We start from the raw sequence: 18,651 nt of genomic DNA on the forward strand, positions 1-18,651 counted from the left end.
TAAACAGGTCAAGTGAACGGGGCATTGCGAGGCTACGCACTACACAGGGCGCCTCAATAGCATAGAGAGCATCATCAGAAAGACAAATGTACCAGTTTATGTAGTGCAGTGTAGACAGCATCAATGGCGGCTCATGTCAAAAATGTGTCCAGCAGATACGGTGAATGGGTGTATTTTAAAGCAATATTTCTTCAGTCGAAAATAAATTAAGGTTTTTGTTGAAAACATTCCAGGATTTTTCTCCATATAATGGACTTCAATGGGAACCAAACGGTTCAAGGTCCAAAAGACAGTTTCAGTGCAAACTGTTCAAAGTGATTCCAGACGATGAATAAGGGTCTTATCAAGCAAAACGATCATTCATTTAATAAACAAATAGCAAAGTTTAGGTTTTATAAGCTTAAATGGTCACCTTGCTCTGTTCTGAGATGCGCGTTTGTGACTCTCCTGTTCGAACTCGTTCATCAAAATGAACAAATATTTTTTCCGAGTCAATTCGTTCATTTCGTTCATTGAATGAACCAAATGACACGAAAAAAGATTTGTTCATTTTGATAAACGAGTTCGTCACAAACGCGCGTCACAGAACAGAGCAAGGCGACCATTTGAGCTTATGAAAATTAAACTTTGCTATTTGTTTTTTAAATGAGCAATCGTTTCGCTTGATAAGACCCTTATTCATCGTCTGGAATTGTTTAAAGCCCTTTGAACAGTTTGCAATTTGCACCGAAACCGTCTTTTAGACCTTGAATCGTTTGGTTCCCATTGAAGTCCATTATATGGAGAAAAATCCTGGAATGTTTTCTTCAAAAACCTTAATTTCTTTTCGACTGAAGAAAGAATGACATGGACATCTTGGATCACATGGGGGTGAGTAAATTATCAGCAAAAGTTTTTTTTTTTTTTAAAGTGAACTACTCCTTTAAAGTGTTAAAACCCAGTTCTAGAGGGAGAGATATTCTGACAATAAGCAGCTATCGCTCATATCCAGACCACTAATCTGAGGCACAATTAGGCAAATGTTTTAATTGAGTACGTATTTGCATTGCTGTTTAACGAGCTCTAGAGAAAAAAAACGAGCGATGTTTCAGCGTTCTGGTCCATTCACTCATCAAGCGCTGCTCATTTCTGTTTTATGGCAGTTAAGTGCTTTGAAAGAGAACCAAAGGAAGGTCCATATTCATGTTTTTCGTTGTTGTCTCTACAGTATTTGGCCAGCATGGGCATTATTAGTAATTGAGGCTCTCTCTGGTAACCATAATTTGATAGGCTTTAATGATAATGGATTTTTGTTTTGTTTTTTTGCTAAATGGAGAGGCTTATGGTACTAAAATTATGTAATTCAGCTGTTCCATTTGTTTATCATTTTGGCAAATGTAAAATGTGCCAGCTGTAGCACGCAGTTTCAGTAAGTAAGCTAAATTTGAGCTAGCACTTGTGAAGCAACTGCTATGAACATAAAAATCCCATAGTTCTTTGCTCAGGCTGAAGCGAACGCAGCCCGTCTTACTGGCAGAAGTCTGATGGAAAACAAACTTGGCGCTGACTCACAAGTGAGCTGGGAGAATGATATTTGTGCCGGGCCACGCTGTTTGAATTTTACTGCGGGTTGTGAAGAGCATTTTATCGCTTTCGCAGCATCAGGCAAGACAGTCTCTGCCGTAGAATATTTATCGCTGAGTTTGCAGCCTCTATCTGCTGAGCGCTTCTCCTCGACACAGACTGCATGTTCTAAAGCAGGTTTCTAATGCATTCATTTAACACTTACTGGAATGGATGTCGGCTTTTGTAGAACAACAATCTGCCGTTAGTATTTCCACCCACTGAAGCCGAACTGAATCCCGTCTTTACAAAAGTAAGTGACAGGGAATTGATTAAGTAGGTTGGCGGGTTAATTGATCAATTGGCATTTTATTTTCTCATCAGGGTTTTTATTGATGGCCTTTTTAATAAGCTTAGATCTTTTACAGGAAACCTACCATGACTGTTTTTTTTCCTGTGCATTTGAGGCAACAACAACTGTTCATCAAAATGATTTACATTATGGAAAATGGAGAATATTCACATATTCTTTTGGCTTCCTTTTTGTGGTCTGTGGTTGTGGCTACTGCGTTGAACTTGTAAGCAATGCATCTGGAAGGAATTCAGATATAAACAATAGTGCTTTTTTTTCCCCTAGCTGCGGTTGTGATGTCACAATGCCATCAATTAGTCAGTCGAACCCAAAGCATTCAGGCAAGCCTTCATGGGATGTGGGTTAACCCAAAGTGTCGTTCATGAACTGAACTTTGTGTGTGAAAGCACGTACGTGTTTGTGAGAGAGTGCATGGCTTCTTCTGCCAAAGGTGCGAGACAGTTGTCTGGTCTTAGTCAGTTAGATGTCGGCTGCTGAAATGCACACTTGCAGCTGTTTAGTTTCTAATGTCTGGAACGGCTTTATCTTCTTTAAAGGGGCCATATTCAACACTATTGCAGCTTGTTATATTTCCCCTGAAGTGATTACAGAAGAACCAATAATAGTTTAGGTTTTACCAGCCTAATATTGGATTGGATATATTGATACATTTTTTTTTACCTGTGACACTGTTTGTTCCTGTTGAAATTGCAGTGCTGTAATGGTGTTGCTGCTGTATGCAGACTAACCAGATAGAGCTATTCATCTGTGAACCCAGTATTTAATAACCAATATTGAATTGAGTGAGAAAGTTTGAATATTTGTAAACGTCTCAGGTTAGGTATATAATCCTGATTTCCTGAAGAGTGAACGAAATGCTGCGATGAGACGCTGTGGGAACGCCCCTGCGTGATTGCGTTGTGAAGCACGTGTATAATCAGTCCAATGGTGTGACGAGATGTCATAGGCGAGTGATGTCATAGACCAGGAAACTATAAAGCACACCTAAAAACAGACTGATAGGGCGAAACAAGTGGATCAAGGCATGCAGGGAGTATGTCAGGGCGACTCAGCGTCTCGTTCCGTCTTTGGGGAACCAGGGTTACATTAGTAACCTGAGATGTTCCCTTTCAAGGGAACTCGAGCTGCGTCGAGACGCTGTGGGAACACTATAGCCACGATGCCATAACAACATATGCCTGTTCTGTGTGAAATCATTGCGCACACTAATGGCGCTTTTCCACTACACAGTACCAGCTCGACTCGACCCGCCTCGGCTTGCTTTAGGTTGGATTTCCACTGTGTAAAAGTTGCACCTGTACCTGCTTTCGGCTACTTTTTTTAGTATCACCTCCAGCGAGGTTCTGAGCGAACCAAAGCGAGGTAATCCGAAATGTAACTAAAATGTGACGTGAAAACAATGCCGACTGCTGATTGGTCAGAGAGAATCGTCACCATTCACTGCATCATCATTGCACGTGCCAGATGGAGTATCCAGAATATCCCCGCCATTTTTAAATAGTTTGGCCAGAGATAGTTTCTAAACTTACTACTATTATTATTATGGAAACTCGGAAGAATACGCCGTGGTCAAACGAGGAGGTGCAGACTTTCCTTTGTTTGGTTGCCGAAGAGAGGATCCAGCGAAAGCTTGACACCGAGGGGGTAATCCATCGACCGGAAGTTGAATCCTCGCGGGACCTGCCATCTTGTAGCAGAATGCTTCACTTGCGTTAGCATTCTCATTGACTCCCATTCATTTTGGCGTCACTTTGACAGTGAATAACTTTACAACTGGGGCGTTTGAAGACCCCATTTGTCCTTTATTTATTTCTAAAGAAACACGACAATGTATATAATGCTCCATTACCTTGTAGCTTATGTTATGGCCCCGTAAAAGCAGTTTTAGTGAAAGTAGGCTAACGAATGCGTCATACCCACGCGACTCTCTGTCGCACAGTAGAGAGAATACCGTATGGACAGGAGAAGAAGCTTGTGCGCAATCCGGGAAACGTGGAGGCAAAATGACAAAATAATTAATCAGAATGCCTAGCAGAATTGTCTCCTTCTCCTAGCTCATGGACAGCTCCTATTCACACTCTCCGCCTCTGCATGTTTCGGAAGGGAATGATTCAGATTTCTCATGCCACAGCCACTAGAAGACAGACGGGTTGCTCTCGTCACATTACATAGTCAAGCTCTGTTTGAGTCTGCGCGTCAGGGACGGAAGGGCTAAAAAATCGCCAAAAACGGGCTTCAGTCGTCTCAATGGAGTTCTAATGAGATCGCTTTGTCCATTTCTTTTACTGTCTATGCTTGATACTAGGGCAGCGAGGTACAAAAGGCATCGCTATGACGACCGGGTACTGTTTGTGGCGTACTGTCTGCAATGGAAAATGGAGCAAAAAGCGAGCCGAGGCGAGTCGAGCTGGTACTGGTAATGAAAAAGCACCAAAAGAAGCAAGCACCCTAGACCTTGGGGTGGAGCCTAGATCCACGTCAGAAAATATAACAAATGTATGCGGTGAAGACCAGCCTGCCGCGTCACAGATGTCATGAAGGGAAACCACCTACAAATAAAGCCTTTGAGGCAGCCATAGTCCTGGTAGAATGGGCCCGGACAGCCAAAGGTGAAGGCTGACCAGCCGCTTCATAAGCAAGTGAGATAGCCTCGACTACCCACTTGCTCATCCTCTGCTTGGATGCAGGGTAACCTGTTCTTGGTGACCCGAAACAGATGTATAGTTGATTTACACCACAGGGCTGCTCTGTTTATGGGGTTTCAAAGCCTGCACAGGGCACAGGAGATTAAGTTTTTCCTGAACTGGTATATTAAAAGGTGGAGGACAGAAGGCCTGCAGCACTATCAGGCCCACAACATTAGTACCTTAGGAATATGACCCAGCCTAGGGTGAAAAAATGCTTTCACCATACCAGGTGCAAATTCTAGACACGAATGTGCAACCGACAAGGCTTGCAAATCTCCAATTCTCTAGATAGAAGAAATAGCCGGTAGAAATATAGTTTTTAGTGTAAGGAACTTTTCTGAAACCTCTTCAATGGGCTCGAAGGGAGCAAAAACCAGGCCTTCCAATACAATGTCCAAATCCCAAGCCGGTGCTCTAGTGCAGGAAATGAGAGGATATTTCTTTAATGATGCACCACCCAGTGGAGTGTGGTAAGCAGATATAGCTTCCACATACACCTTTAAGGTGGAAGGAGATAACCCCACAGAGAAACATTCATGCAGATAATCGAGTACTGTGCCAACAGGGCAGTTAACAGGATTCAGTTTGCGTTCTCCACACCAAGCAGAGAAAAGTTTCCATTTGAGTGCGTAGTCTTATCATGGAGGGAGATCTGGATTGGAGTATGGTCTCCACGACCTCGGTCGAGAGACCTGATTCTATGAGCTGGGCCCCCTCAGGGGCCAACCCTACAGTTTCCACAACTCCAGGTGAGAGTAATAAATCGTGCCCCCTGCTTGGGACAATAGGTCCCTCCTGATCGGAGCCCTCAAAATCCCCTGCATCAATGCTGACGACATCCAATTCGTCAGACCTGGATAATCGCAGCACTGGTGCCTCAGCCTGGGGAGAAGAAATCCCTGAGATAAGGCACTGAATCTGGCAGGTGAAGGCTGAGATGGGCCTGGGCCCATCACAAACCCCGCTGTCAGAGCACCAAGTTGTACGTCGTCGCTGTGCCTCGGCAGCTTCACAACGCAATCATGCAAGGACATTCCCAGAGTGTCTCGAGTCGAGGCTGCTCATGTGATCTGTCTCTTATAAGCTCAAGTGGTAGAGTGTTAGTACTTGCAACGCCAAGGTCATGGGTTTGATTCCCAGGGAAAGCAAGAACTGATAAGAATGTAAAAATGTGTACCTTGAAATGCAATATAAGTTGCTTTGGATAAAAGCGTCTGCCAAATGCATATTTGTAAATTATAAGAATCTGTACTTGTAGTGTTAGTCAACATTTACTGCATCAAAAAAGGCTCTCTTTGACCCTTAGAGATTTTCCTACTGTATTTAAAGTGGTAGTTCACCCAAAAATAAAGTTTCTTTGTTCTATGGAACACAAATGGATGAATGTTGGATAATTGTTTTTTTTTTTTTTAAAACAAGCAAATAGTCCAATGGATCCATCTCTGGCCTTTGTTAATGTGCTGTTTATAGTAATATTTCCACACAAATTACATTTTGGGAAATGATTACAATGCAGTTTGTGTACAAGTCTGGAACAGAGTTCGTTCAAAATAAAATAAAAAAAGTCCAGTTGCCGATTGTGTGTTTGGAGCAAAAACTGTCCAGTTCTGATTGATGGCCGGTTGACCAGTGGCACTAGAGGTGTAATGGTGAATGGTAGGGCTGCACCTTTTCAAATTTTTCATTAACCGTTAACCGAGGCCCTTAGCGGTTAATACTCGGTTAACCATAGTGTGCGCGCCGCAGATACAGAGTTAAAGGAGAACTCCGGCGAACAATGAACCTTTGGTCTAATAAAACATCGGTGCCTAGTCAATCGTTCTCTGAGATTTGTTTTCTTGATAATCGAATGTAAAGAGATTTATCTCTAAAAACTCTTTAGCGTATAATGCTAGTACTGGGGGCATTGACTAAGTAAAAGAAATCGCTAGTTTATACCACTAACAAGGCTCAAAATAGCCCCACACTAACACAGAAACATACTGAGGCTCCATACATGCAAAACGAAGCATTGGGAACTTTGTAAGTGTACAGACCGTTTAATAAGAAGATACTTTATGAAGACAGTTCACTTCGTGTATACAGACAGCAGCCATCTTAAAAAATAGTCTCGATAAGTCGATCCCCGAAAGCGGTTCATACAGTTCAGAAGTTCGCTGAACTTCATACAGCTCAGATCACTCAGCACGTCGTTCGGGGATCGACTTATCGAGACTATTTTTTAAGATGGCTCCTGTCTGTATACGCGAAGTGAACTGTCTTCATAAAGTATCTTCTTATTAAACGTTCTGTACACTTACAAAGTTCTCAATGCTTCGTTTTGCATGAATGGAGCCTCATTATATTACTGTGTGAGTGTGGGGCTATTTTGAGCCTTATTAGTGGTATAAACTAGCGATTTCTTTTACTTAGTCAATGCCCCCAGTACTAGCATTATACGCTAAACAGTTTTTAGAGATAAAACTCTTTACAATCGATTATCATGAAAACAAATCTCAGAGAACGGTTGACTATGTACCGATGTTTTATTAGACCAAAGGTTCATTGTTCGCCGGAGTTCTCCTTTAATACACAGATACAGGGTTAATACACCTTTAATAACTGGTTGGACCCCATTTGAAACAAAATTAATTTATAGAAATAAAACGCAGTGGTAAGTACAGAGCAGTAGGCGCATTTCCATCACCCTTCAAACTGAAATTGCCAATTGAAAATACGCACATTGGAAACACATCCATTTCGCAAAAACGCCGCAATTCGAAAAAAGTATATTTCACAAAACTACTAGAAGACGCCTTTATCCAAAAAAAGGAACAAAGCAGTGATATAGCCTATATGGCTGTGATATAGCCTACCAACGTCCGTTGCCATTATTTTTGGAATGACTTATCGCGAAAGGAAAAAAAAAGATGTTTTAGTCGCATAACATCGTTAATGGAAAAGCCTTCATTTCACAAAAATTTTTTATCGACATAAAAAAACGCAAAAGTTTTGTGCAAATTTGTATTGACGCCACTTAACCGAGCAAAAAGGTTTCACTCGGTTATGCAATTTTAAACGGTTAATCGGTTAACCGGTTAACCATGGACACCCCTAGTAAATGGATTTGGAAATGGAAATGGACTTAAGCTTTGAATGTTTAAAAATTTTAAGTTTAAGTTGAGCAAATTGTAACACTGTTGTAACATACACTTGTAACACTTGTAACTAACAGGGGATCTGAGGGGGATCAAACAAGCTTGGCACCCGAACCCCAAAGCCGGACGAGAAATCGGAGGGGCGCACCCCTAAGCCCCGCCCCCCTTACAGTTAAACACCCTCCATTCCACCAACCTCCCTGCCCTGCCGAAACAAGAGGGCCGCCACCACGACACATGCACCTTTAGATATGCCTGGCACAAGCACATCATAATCCATCCCATAATCTGTTTATTTGTGTGTTATTTGACCTTTGAAGGTTTGAATATCACATTAAATGTGGAAAAAGATCTGACATGATTTGTCTTGGATTGATTTTTCACATAGTACACTTTTTATAGCTACTGCAGTACGGTACACTACTTGATCAACATTTTCTCTGTCTTTAGCTGTTCCTTTTTGTAGGAAAACTGAAGCGATCTGTCTTTTTCGACAAATACAGTAGTAGGAACTCTTGAGAATGCAGGTAGGCATAAAAAACACTTTGACTAATTTCAGCCATTTCGTTTTGTATACAGTGTGAATTGTAGCTAACTGTTAGTTAAAGCCCACAAATGCCTACAGGGGAATTTGTTGTCTTCTTTTCATTATGTACTTGGCTCTTGCTCTGCTCCTTTATTACTTGAGAAAACATATTTTCTGAATTATATCACCCATTAGTTAGAGGATAGATGATAAAACACCCAGTGGCAACTGGAAATAAAATGTGTAATGTACTATAAAAAAATGAACTGGTTAAATATAGTTAATTGCAATGAAAGTGAAAGGGATTTTTTCAGATGTTTGGATTCAAGATGAGTGGTGTGCTCAATTCCTTTTAAAAAAGTTCAACCTGGGTGCTCTTCGGTCCAAGGTAGGACATCAAGGAAACAGTAGAGAAAAAAATCTCTGATGACCGAGGCACTCCTTCATTAAAATGTCTTTATTATATATATTTTCTATATTTCTATATTGTTATCTATATTTTTTCAGATTCAGATTACGTAGTAACTATAAATGGCACATACACTGCAAAAAAAAAAAAAAAAAAAATCAATATTTTTAAATACAACTATGATCAACATTTAAAATACTTTATTTTAAATGTTTCACAGAGGAATAATGGCTTGCAGGCCTTTTTTCCCTTGTTTTCCTGTAAAAATATTTAAACTATATTAAGATAAAAAGTTACTAGAAAAGCTTATTTTCTTGCTTATTCTTTCTACACATTGGATTTAATTATTTTTTATTTTTTTATTTTTTTTTATTTATAAAAGTTTTTTTTTAAATATGCATGAACTTTTTTTTTGTATTTTTATTTTTTTTACAGTGTGTTCGCTTTTTGCAGTGTGCGTGAATTATACTTGCCATTAATAAAACCCCTGACGTAGTTTTCCTCCCTTTCCCCTTCTTTATCTCTGAAACTATTTATCTCTGTCTCTCTCTGCTAGCATTAGGAAAAGCTTCCCCGTGGAAAGCTGAATGATCGCAGTGCTTGCCGAGGCATTGGAAAGCCTTTGGCAACAGCTGTGTGCAGTTGGCCAGTGCAGCTGAAAGTAGGAACAAATAAGGTCATTCTTACTGACTGCTGTAATTGTAGTGAACACAGAGCAGACACGCTTTTTGACTGCGTGTCTTAAGACCTTTTTGTGCAAGTGTAAAATATGCCTCTGTGTAATTGGCCTCTTTCCTGTCAGAGTGGCTGGAAAAACTATTACATACTGTAAATGAGAGAATGGTTTCATTTTTAGGCTTGAGGTTAACTCACAGTTAAATATCAGTGCATTTATTTAGGAAACCATGAAAATTGAAAACATATCAGTCTGAAAGTTAGGTAACACTTCACTTAAAGCCTTTATGTATAATGCATTTGAGCACGTACAGTATAATGCTCTTAATAATGGTCTCATGAATAATATTAACCACATTTGTCTTATTTTTAAGATATCCAAGCACACTTTTTTAAGATATACAAGCAGTAAATTTTGCAGAAAGAAGTTGAATATTCAGTAAACTCTTTTCTATTTTGAAATAGTTTAAAATGCAATTATTCCTGTGATGCAAAGCTGAATTTTCAGCATCATTACTCCAGTCTTCAGTGTCACATGATCCTTCAGAAATCATTCAAATATGATGATTTGATGCTCACCTTTTCTTATCATCATCAATGTTGAACAGTTATGCTGCTAAATATTGTCTGGCATCAACAAGGTATTTAAATAAGTTAACGAGCAGTTGTATCTAATAAAGTGGGCTGTGAGTGTAGCGGGTGAATTCAGGGTGAGTGAGACACTTTTTGCCATTGACTTGAAAAAGTGTCCCAATCAACCTGAATTCACCCCTACAGTATGTAAAAAAAGTAATTGGACACTGGGGTGCGTTTCCCAAAAGCATAATTTACCAATTATGGTCGGAAATTGCGTCATTATCAGCATAGTTCAACGAGTCTGTGTTTCCCGACATCATTGTTCTAACAAACATCCGCAGACAGAATCGCAAAGTTGTGTGGTCTGAACGACAGCTCTCGACCTGTGGTCAGAAGCAGTTTCTTGTTAGCATGACATGTGGACTCAATAAATCCTTATATTGAGCCAAATAAGCAAGCTGACATTCAGTACAAAGATCTTTTATTTAGAATACATATAAATGTAATTTACATCTCTTGGTTTGTCAAGAGATTTAAAGCCTCATTTTTTAACAGTGTGCATGTGCGAATGTGCTCTAGTACACAAGAATGAGCATATGATTGAATTTAGAAATAAAGCGAAATATGAGAAATGGTCCTCAGATGCCATGTCTGTAATTTATAGCAAAAAGTCTTGTGTTTAAGGAGAACTCCGGCGCGAAATGAACCTTTGGTCTAATAACAAATTGGTACCAAGTCGACTGTTCTCTGAGATTTGTTTTTAAGATAATCGAATGTAAAGAGTTTTATCTCTAAAAACTGTTTAGCGTATAATGCTAGTAATGGGGGCATATAATAAGTAAAAAGATAATACCACTAACATGGCTCAAAATAGCCCCACACTAACACAGTAACGTGTATACAGGCAGGAGCCATCTTTGGAAAACAGACTCGACAAGTCGAACCATGAACAACGTTCATACAGTTCAAAAGTTCGCTTGGCACTTCATTCGTGGTTCAACTTGTCGAGACTGTTTTCCAAAGATAGCTCCTGCCTGTATACATGAAGTGAACTGTCTTCATAAAATATCTCCTTATTAAATGGTCTGTACACTTACAAAGTTCTCAATGCTTCGTTTTGCATGTAGGGACCCTCATTATGTTACTGTGTTAGTGTGGGGCTATTTTGAGCCTTGTTAGTGGTATTAACTAGCGTTTTGTTTTTTACTTAGTAAATGCCCCATACACTCACATTATACGCTAAAAAGTTTTTAGAGATAAAACTCTTTACATTCGATTATCATGAAAACAAATCTCAGAGAACGGTCGACTAGGCACCAATGTGTTATTAGACCAAAGGTTTGCTTTGCGCCGGAGTTCTCCTTTAATTCGATCTCAAATGATTTATTAAAAGAAGTTATTACTCCACCAAGTTCGTGGGATCATAAACCAACGTGGTTGAATGACAAAACTTGTGACTGTATGGTTTCAGGAAACAGTCGTGACTAGCTAGTTGTTTTCTTCAACGATGCATTGTACTATTGTAGTTAAAGGGATAGTTCACCCATAATGAAAATTCTGTTAGTAATTTCTCACTCTCATGTTGTTTCAACCCCATAAGACTTTAGTTCATTTTCGGAACAAAAATCAAGTATTTTTTGATGAAATCTGAGAGCTGTCTGACTCCTTCATTGGCTTCTAAGTAATTGCATCTGCTGGCCCAGAAAAGCGCCACGACGCATGCGAAGGGTCTCGATGTAGTGTTTAAAATGGCTCTAAAGTGTGCATTTCCTGGATGTCCGAATCGTGAGAAACCATCGAGAACACATAAAAGTTGCATTATCAAGGCCGCAAAATGAATGACTTACCTTTCACACTTTCCTGTATTCTGTATTTACAGCCCGTTCTCATCCTTTAACAACATATAGAACGCTATATGCAAAAACGGCGCTATACTATACACATGGCACCCTTTATCGTTAATATAACAGGTGAACCCAAGACGTCATAAATCCTTTAGCGTGAATATGACACGCAGACCCTACCCCACACCTAAACTTAGCCCTCACAGCGCATGTTATATTAACAATAACGGGTGCCATGTGCGTAGTATAGCGCCGTTTTTGCATATAGCGTTCTATATGACGTTAAAGGATGAGAATGCGTTGGTATTTACTGACAGAATGTAAATTTTTGGGTGAACTAACTCTTTAAAATATATTAAAGTGTTCTGATAAATAAAAATAATAATTAGTCCCTTCATTGCCTTATAAGCTACCTGCAACCTGGATCAGCAGATTGCAGAATGTGTGGCGCGTTATACACGAGTGTTGCCAACAGGGACGGTGTAGAGTGCCCTCTGGTGGACAAACTATACAACTCCAACACTCATGACATGGTTGAAGCATGTTCGTCCGTTTTTATTTTATTTTTGAAATATTCATTTATCTGCCTTTATTACTGCCGATACCGATATTTTGGAAAATGCCTAATATCGGCAGATAATATCGGCCTGTCGATAAATCGGTCTTGCTCTAGTGTCTTATCCACTGCGCCATCACCACCCCAAACAAAATGTTTTTACATCAGTTTGTGGTCGCCTAGTTGATAAATTCAGCAACCGCTCTATTATTGGACGGCGGTGTTGCTGTGGTGCTGATGCTGTCAGGTGCCAGGCCGCAGGGATGATGCAGCTCGTCTCTGACCCACTGCATAGCGTCCATCTGTTCCATGCCTGAGCAACGCCCATTTCACAGCGTTACTGAAGAGAGCTGCTAGGTGTGAACACAAACAGTGGCACATGCAGAAATATGTTTGAAATGTGTTTGAGTGTGTCATTTTCAGCCTTGTATCTGTCCATGCTCTCTCTTATCAAAGCTTAATGTGTGTAGGCTTATAAACTCTGCTGAAAAATCCAGCATCCAACATATCCAACATATCACACAATGGCATCATATTTTAGGGTTATAAGGGCAAAATTGGTGCTTACGCACTTTCAAAATGACAAGTGTCAAGTGTTGCTCCAGCTTTAAACTTTGAAATAATTTTTTGGTATGTTTTAGCTTACCTCAAGGGCATCCAAGATGTAGGTGTCTTTGTTTCCACAGTATTTTCAATTTTGATATTTTTAGGTCAAACCGTTCTTGTCTGTCAGTCATATAATGGAGGTCTATGGTCACCACCTCAAAGAGCATGCACAGAGAAGTCCAAATTAAACATGATTAAATGACTCGTAAATGTAAGTACACATTAATGGTCTAAGACACGAAACGAGCGGTTTGTGTGAGAAAATGAACAGTATTTATATCGATTTTACCTCTTGTAGCCACAGCCACGTCCAAGTGATCTGAGGACACGGACGCTTCGGCCTGCGCAAGCGCCGGAAGGGATCTCTCGCGCATGTACGTTACTCATTGAGTTTACACAGAGATTTCGGATGTTATAAACATATTTAGATATACAGGAAATCACAATGGAAGACGATTTCAATATTTAGATCTTCACAGTGAAAGGTAAAACTTCCGAAATCTCTGAGTAAACACAATGAGCGGCGCATGCGCAGACCAAAGCGGCTGTGGTTACAAGAGGTAAAAACGATATAAATGATATGAAATGTTCGTTTTCTCACACAAACCGCTCGTTTCGTGTCTTAGGCCATCAATGTGTACTTACATTTACGAGTCATTAAATCATCTTTAATTTGGACTTCCCTGTGCATGCTCTTTGAGGTGGTGACCATAGACCTCCATTATATGACTGACAGACAAGAACGGTTTGACCTAAAAATATGAAAATTGAAAATACTGTGGAAACAAAGACACCTACATCTTGGATGCCCTTGAGGTAAGCTAAAACATACCAAAAATTAATTTCAAAGTGAACAATCCCTTTAAATGGCTTAAATCTAGGGTTTAACCCAATCTGAAAAACTTTTTTTCATACATAGCTAACTTATTGTATTGAACTACAGGTGATAGTAAACTACAGGTATTGTATTAAACTACAAGTAAAGTCAATTTCTCACACACAGTAAGTGTAGATATTGATTTGTGTCCTTTTCTTTTGTGCCATTAAATAGATAGTCCTTTTATATCCAGTATCATCAAGTCACTGTCAGACTGTGGACATTATATCTTGATGACAGATCCGATAGTCCGTCAGATACACATGATCATTTTCTTCCTTTATCTGATAACCCATTATCCCTGAACAACAGGCTACTGATAAGATAGAAATGATTAAACCACTATGCCACGTAGCATTGTTTTATTTTAAGAGGGACCTACAATTGTAAGTGACCATCAGAAAAGGCCTTTCTAAAAATCATTTCAGGATAGCTTCTGAGGCTTATGATTCAGCCTGCTCTTATTAGTGTACAAGGGCAACATTTTCCTGGAGCATTTTCAGTAGCAGTGAATTATGGGATGCTGGGACTGCCACAGACTTTTGGCCCTGTGTCAGCAGATGATAGCTGGAGATTATGCCCAGAACACGCTCTGCAAGGCCAATGATGTGCTGGAGCTTTATGGAGAGTAGTTTAAAAATCGATTCAGACCTTAAGAGTCAGTGCAGGGACCTTGAATCAAGGGAAATGGATCCTACCGCTTTTCTTCGCTTTTCTATGACCCGGTGCACGCACACACTCCACCCATCTCCACTCGCTCAGTCTCCCTATTGCTGCAGAAATCTGAATCCATTCAGAAATTCAGTTCGCTATGCTCTTTTACTCTGGCTCAGTGTAAGTTTGAGTGAGTCATTCGAGTTTGGCTTGCTCGTTAAAATACCACCTTCTGGGCTTTTTTATAATTCATTTAACAGCAATGTTATACTTAATAAATGATATAGCATATGTTTACTCACATTGAATATTCATTAGACAACTAAAGTGCTATGAACCAAAACAAACTTGCAATCAAAATTAAATGTTGCTAATATTCATGCCTTATTCGTCATATTAGTTCATTTTACTGTAAAATGGCACATTGTTAAAACTAGCCTCTGTATCGCCATTTTTGTTTTAAAGAGCCCCTATCATAGCATTTGAAATGTTCCTATTTTTGTTTTAGGAGTTCGCAAAAACAGTTTAACGTGCGTGCAAGGATAAAAAAACACTTTATTTGTCTTATAATATGCATTTATTTTTAACTGATTTGCTCAACGACTCCCAAATGATTCGTTCGACGATTCATTTTCCCAAACAACTCCTTTGAGTGACGCGAATCTGCGGCGATTGGTCAAATGACCCAGTCAGTTGTTATTGGTGAACCGTAGGCAGAGATTGTCGGCAACGGAACGCCCATAACCAGGATTATAGCTTGTCAAGTGTTGAAAAATGTATATAGTGTTTGAACAAACGTGTCAGAAAAAGTGCACTTTCCACACGGTCCCTTACTCGCGTCTCCGTCAAGAGCGAGCTTTCCCGGCGAAACTCACATTGCGGCGGCTTTTGAGGGGCAGTGGTTATTATATAGAGCGAAGTCATATTTGGGTAAGTCGTTTAGGAGGTAATTGCCATTTTTCAATGAATAAATATCAAAAACAAAACTAACTTTACCCCGCTTAGAAGCTGCGCGGAGTGTACACAACACACACAACACAATATAACTATATTGTGCATGCTACAGAAAACATAACAGCAAACATTATTAATAATACTTACAGATTGTGATTCGGAGGAGGACGAACCTGATCCATATACACTGGATACTGATCTTCTTCTGCAGGGGTGGTGTTTTATCCTCTTTGACGTCATAGTTCCCCATTTTAAAATACGAGTCGTTTGCTGGGGCTGGTGTCAATAAAAGTTTTTATTGGACTAACAAGGACGTTTTCAGTTCTGAAACTTACAGGATATTCTTATAATATGATGACCTCTTAGATGTCAAAAGCTCAAGGAAAATTGGATTTCTCAGTTCATCACCCCTTTAAAATAAAATTGAAAGCTATTGGGGAGTAACATGTTCTTCGGCACTATTAAGGCCAATTTATACTTCTGCGTCGAGGGTATAAGCATTTATACTTCTGCGTTCAGGTCTTGGTTGCTCTGCAGTACTGCTCCGAAACACTAGTTGGCGGCAGAGGGTTTTAATGTTCCACTGTGTTTAGATTCCTCGCGGCTAGGTTACTACAAGCAATGGCGATTGAAAGAGAGTGGATCATGTTGGAGTTGGAGCTTATTGAGGTGGAAAAACAGTTAATTTTAGTGAAATTACTAAAACTAAAAGGCAGAAATTAGAGAAGACGTTTGAGTAGGAGATGGTACGTGCGGGAACGCGTAGGAGGAAATGCGATGCTACCAAGCCGACGAATCACATATGTTGCGGTCCGCGTCGTCGCGACGTGTAGTTACATTTTTGTGTAAGGTGCGCGTCAGGCTACGGTGAAGGGTATGCGGTATGGTATGCGTCTCTGCGTATGCTACGCCGTACCTACTGCGTGCACCCTACGCAGAAGTATAAATTGGCTTTTACTGTAATCGTCATGTCGGAGTGGATCTGTCACACTACATCAAGCCCCACTGATAGTAAGAAGAGTTTCCAACGAAACTGAAGTCAGAAAAAAAATCATATCTGCAGCTGTGGTTCGAGTTTGTTTTGATCACTTGACCCTTGCACTCTATGTCTTTGTTTTGGCAAAGGAGGATTCCTCAGACGTACATACATACATATTTTACTTTAATAATATAATTTAGTTCATTTTTAAGCTCAACATCTGTAATGCAGCTTTAACAAAATATTTCTTGATAATGTACCAAATAAAATGAATAAATTTCCATTTAAATCTTTTGAAAACATTGCATCTGCTTGATACGGTTTGCACACATCACTGAGAGTCAAACAAACTATTGGAAATTTTCAATTCACACCATGTTCCTATTTATATAATCTAATTTACTCATTGAAGCCTTAATCTACTCGCATTTGGCACTTGGTGAGTGTGGATTTTAGATGGTGGTTCATTTTTGGCTTTTAGAGTTGTAAATAAACACGTTGTTGTGAATAAAGAGCAAACTGCACAAGTTTAATGTTTGAACAGACTGCTGTCTTATCTGTTCATCAGGTGTAAAAGAGTGGCTTCTAGATGAAGGCTCTTTTCTATTTTGGATTTGTCTAAAATTAGCTGTGAGCTGTGATGCAGTCTGAGAGAGAGAGAGAGAGAGTGAGTGAGTGAGTGAGTGAGTGAGTGAGTGAGTGAGAGAGAGAGAGAGAGAGAGAGAGAGTGAGTGAGTGAGTGAGTGAGTGAGAGAGAGAGAGAGAGAGAGAGAGAGAGAGAGAGAGAGAGAGAGAGAGAGAGAGAGAGAGAGAGAGAGAGAGAGAGAGAGTAGGACTGACAGTAAACCAGAGTTTACATTAGTTATCTTGAAACAAGAAATCAGTTTGCTATCTTAAAAGTACTTTTGTCTTTTCCCATCACTTAAATCTTTTAAGTCTTCTGTACGTGGGTAAAAAGTGTAACAATTAAAAAAACATTTTAATTTTAAATCAGTGTGCTTGTAGTGCACACACATAAATATAACAAGACACATAATAACATTTATGTGTAAAGTGTAACATAAAGTGTAAAGACAGATAGTTTTATTCAGAATAAACATTTACAGATATTAACATATTTACAGTATTGTGAATAATAATATGAATAAACACAACTAAATGTATTTTACAAGGATATTACACAAAAAAGTGGGGTATTGCACTTGAAAAAGTTCAAATAGTTTGTGGCCGGGATAAGTGGAGTCTGTGATGAGTTTACCTGCCCTTTTCCTCACTCTGGAAGAGTACAGGTCCTGAAGGGTGGGCGGGGGGTGGTGTCTTGTACTTGGTGATGTTCTTCAGACCTGTCCAAACTGAATCCGTTGTCTGAGAACTGGTTTTTCAGCTTTGCAGAGGAGCTTCTTTTAGCCACTCTGATCTCCTTTTCTAATCTGTCTCTGGCCTGGACTTATAAGAAAATCTGTTATCAACTCTTAAACTGAATTAGGTTCATGGTTGTAACATCTCTGTGAAGCTTTTCAATAAAAATAGCACTCAGAGAAATCATTAGAAAGCATTAAAAAGAGTTAATCTTAATGTAGCTGTAAGCCAGTGGTTCCCAAACTTTGTCACAGTAGAGAACGCACAACGAAAACATAGGAATGTTCAAACATATAGTCTTTAATAAACCCAACATGAACACTCTGGAGATTTCAGGAGAAAGAGAATTACACAACCACATAAAGTCATTGACATAAATAGGTACAGAAACAGGTGTGCAACAACTAATTAACAGTGAGGGTAACTGACTAGGGAACACAGGAAAGCAGGAAACAGAGAAATCATACAAGTGAAAATAAAGCTAAATCTGGACACAAAAGAGCATATCTGTTACTCCCTTTTGTAGAAGAAAATATGTTCAAGCCCCCCACCTACTGTAGATGCACCCCCAAAAAGACACTCACACATTACCTTATACTTGCAAAATTCTATAGGATTTATTTGAAACATTGTAATTAATACAGTACTATAACTTCTCAACTTCAATGGGCTAATCTGTTTAGGTCTGCCTCCTTGTTACACATCAAGGAGGCCTTGTTACACTTGTTAACATAAATGAGAAAGAGAGAGATTTATGATTGAATCAGTCGCTAATCTCTGGCCTGATTGGTGAATTTAAGGTGGGGTAGGTCGAAATTTTCTTAAGAACTTGTTCCCAAATTTGTTTAAACTGTCTATGTATACCAATACACAATTAAAATGTAAGTACTCTGGAAA

General features: G+C 39.5%; 1 protein-coding gene across 2 annotated transcripts in view; it reads left to right on the forward strand.

Moving 5' to 3' along the window:
* znf512b (zinc finger protein 512B) overlaps nucleotides 1-18,651 on the forward strand; it is a 95,864-nt gene that overhangs the window by 6,507 nt on the left and 70,706 nt on the right. The gene's annotated exons all lie outside the window — the stretch shown is intronic.

The sequence above is a fragment of the Pimephales promelas genome, chromosome 20, assembly GCF_988280905.1.
Source record: "Pimephales promelas chromosome 20, fPimPro1.hap1.1, whole genome shotgun sequence".
NCBI lineage: Eukaryota > Metazoa > Chordata > Actinopteri > Cypriniformes > Leuciscidae > Pimephales > Pimephales promelas.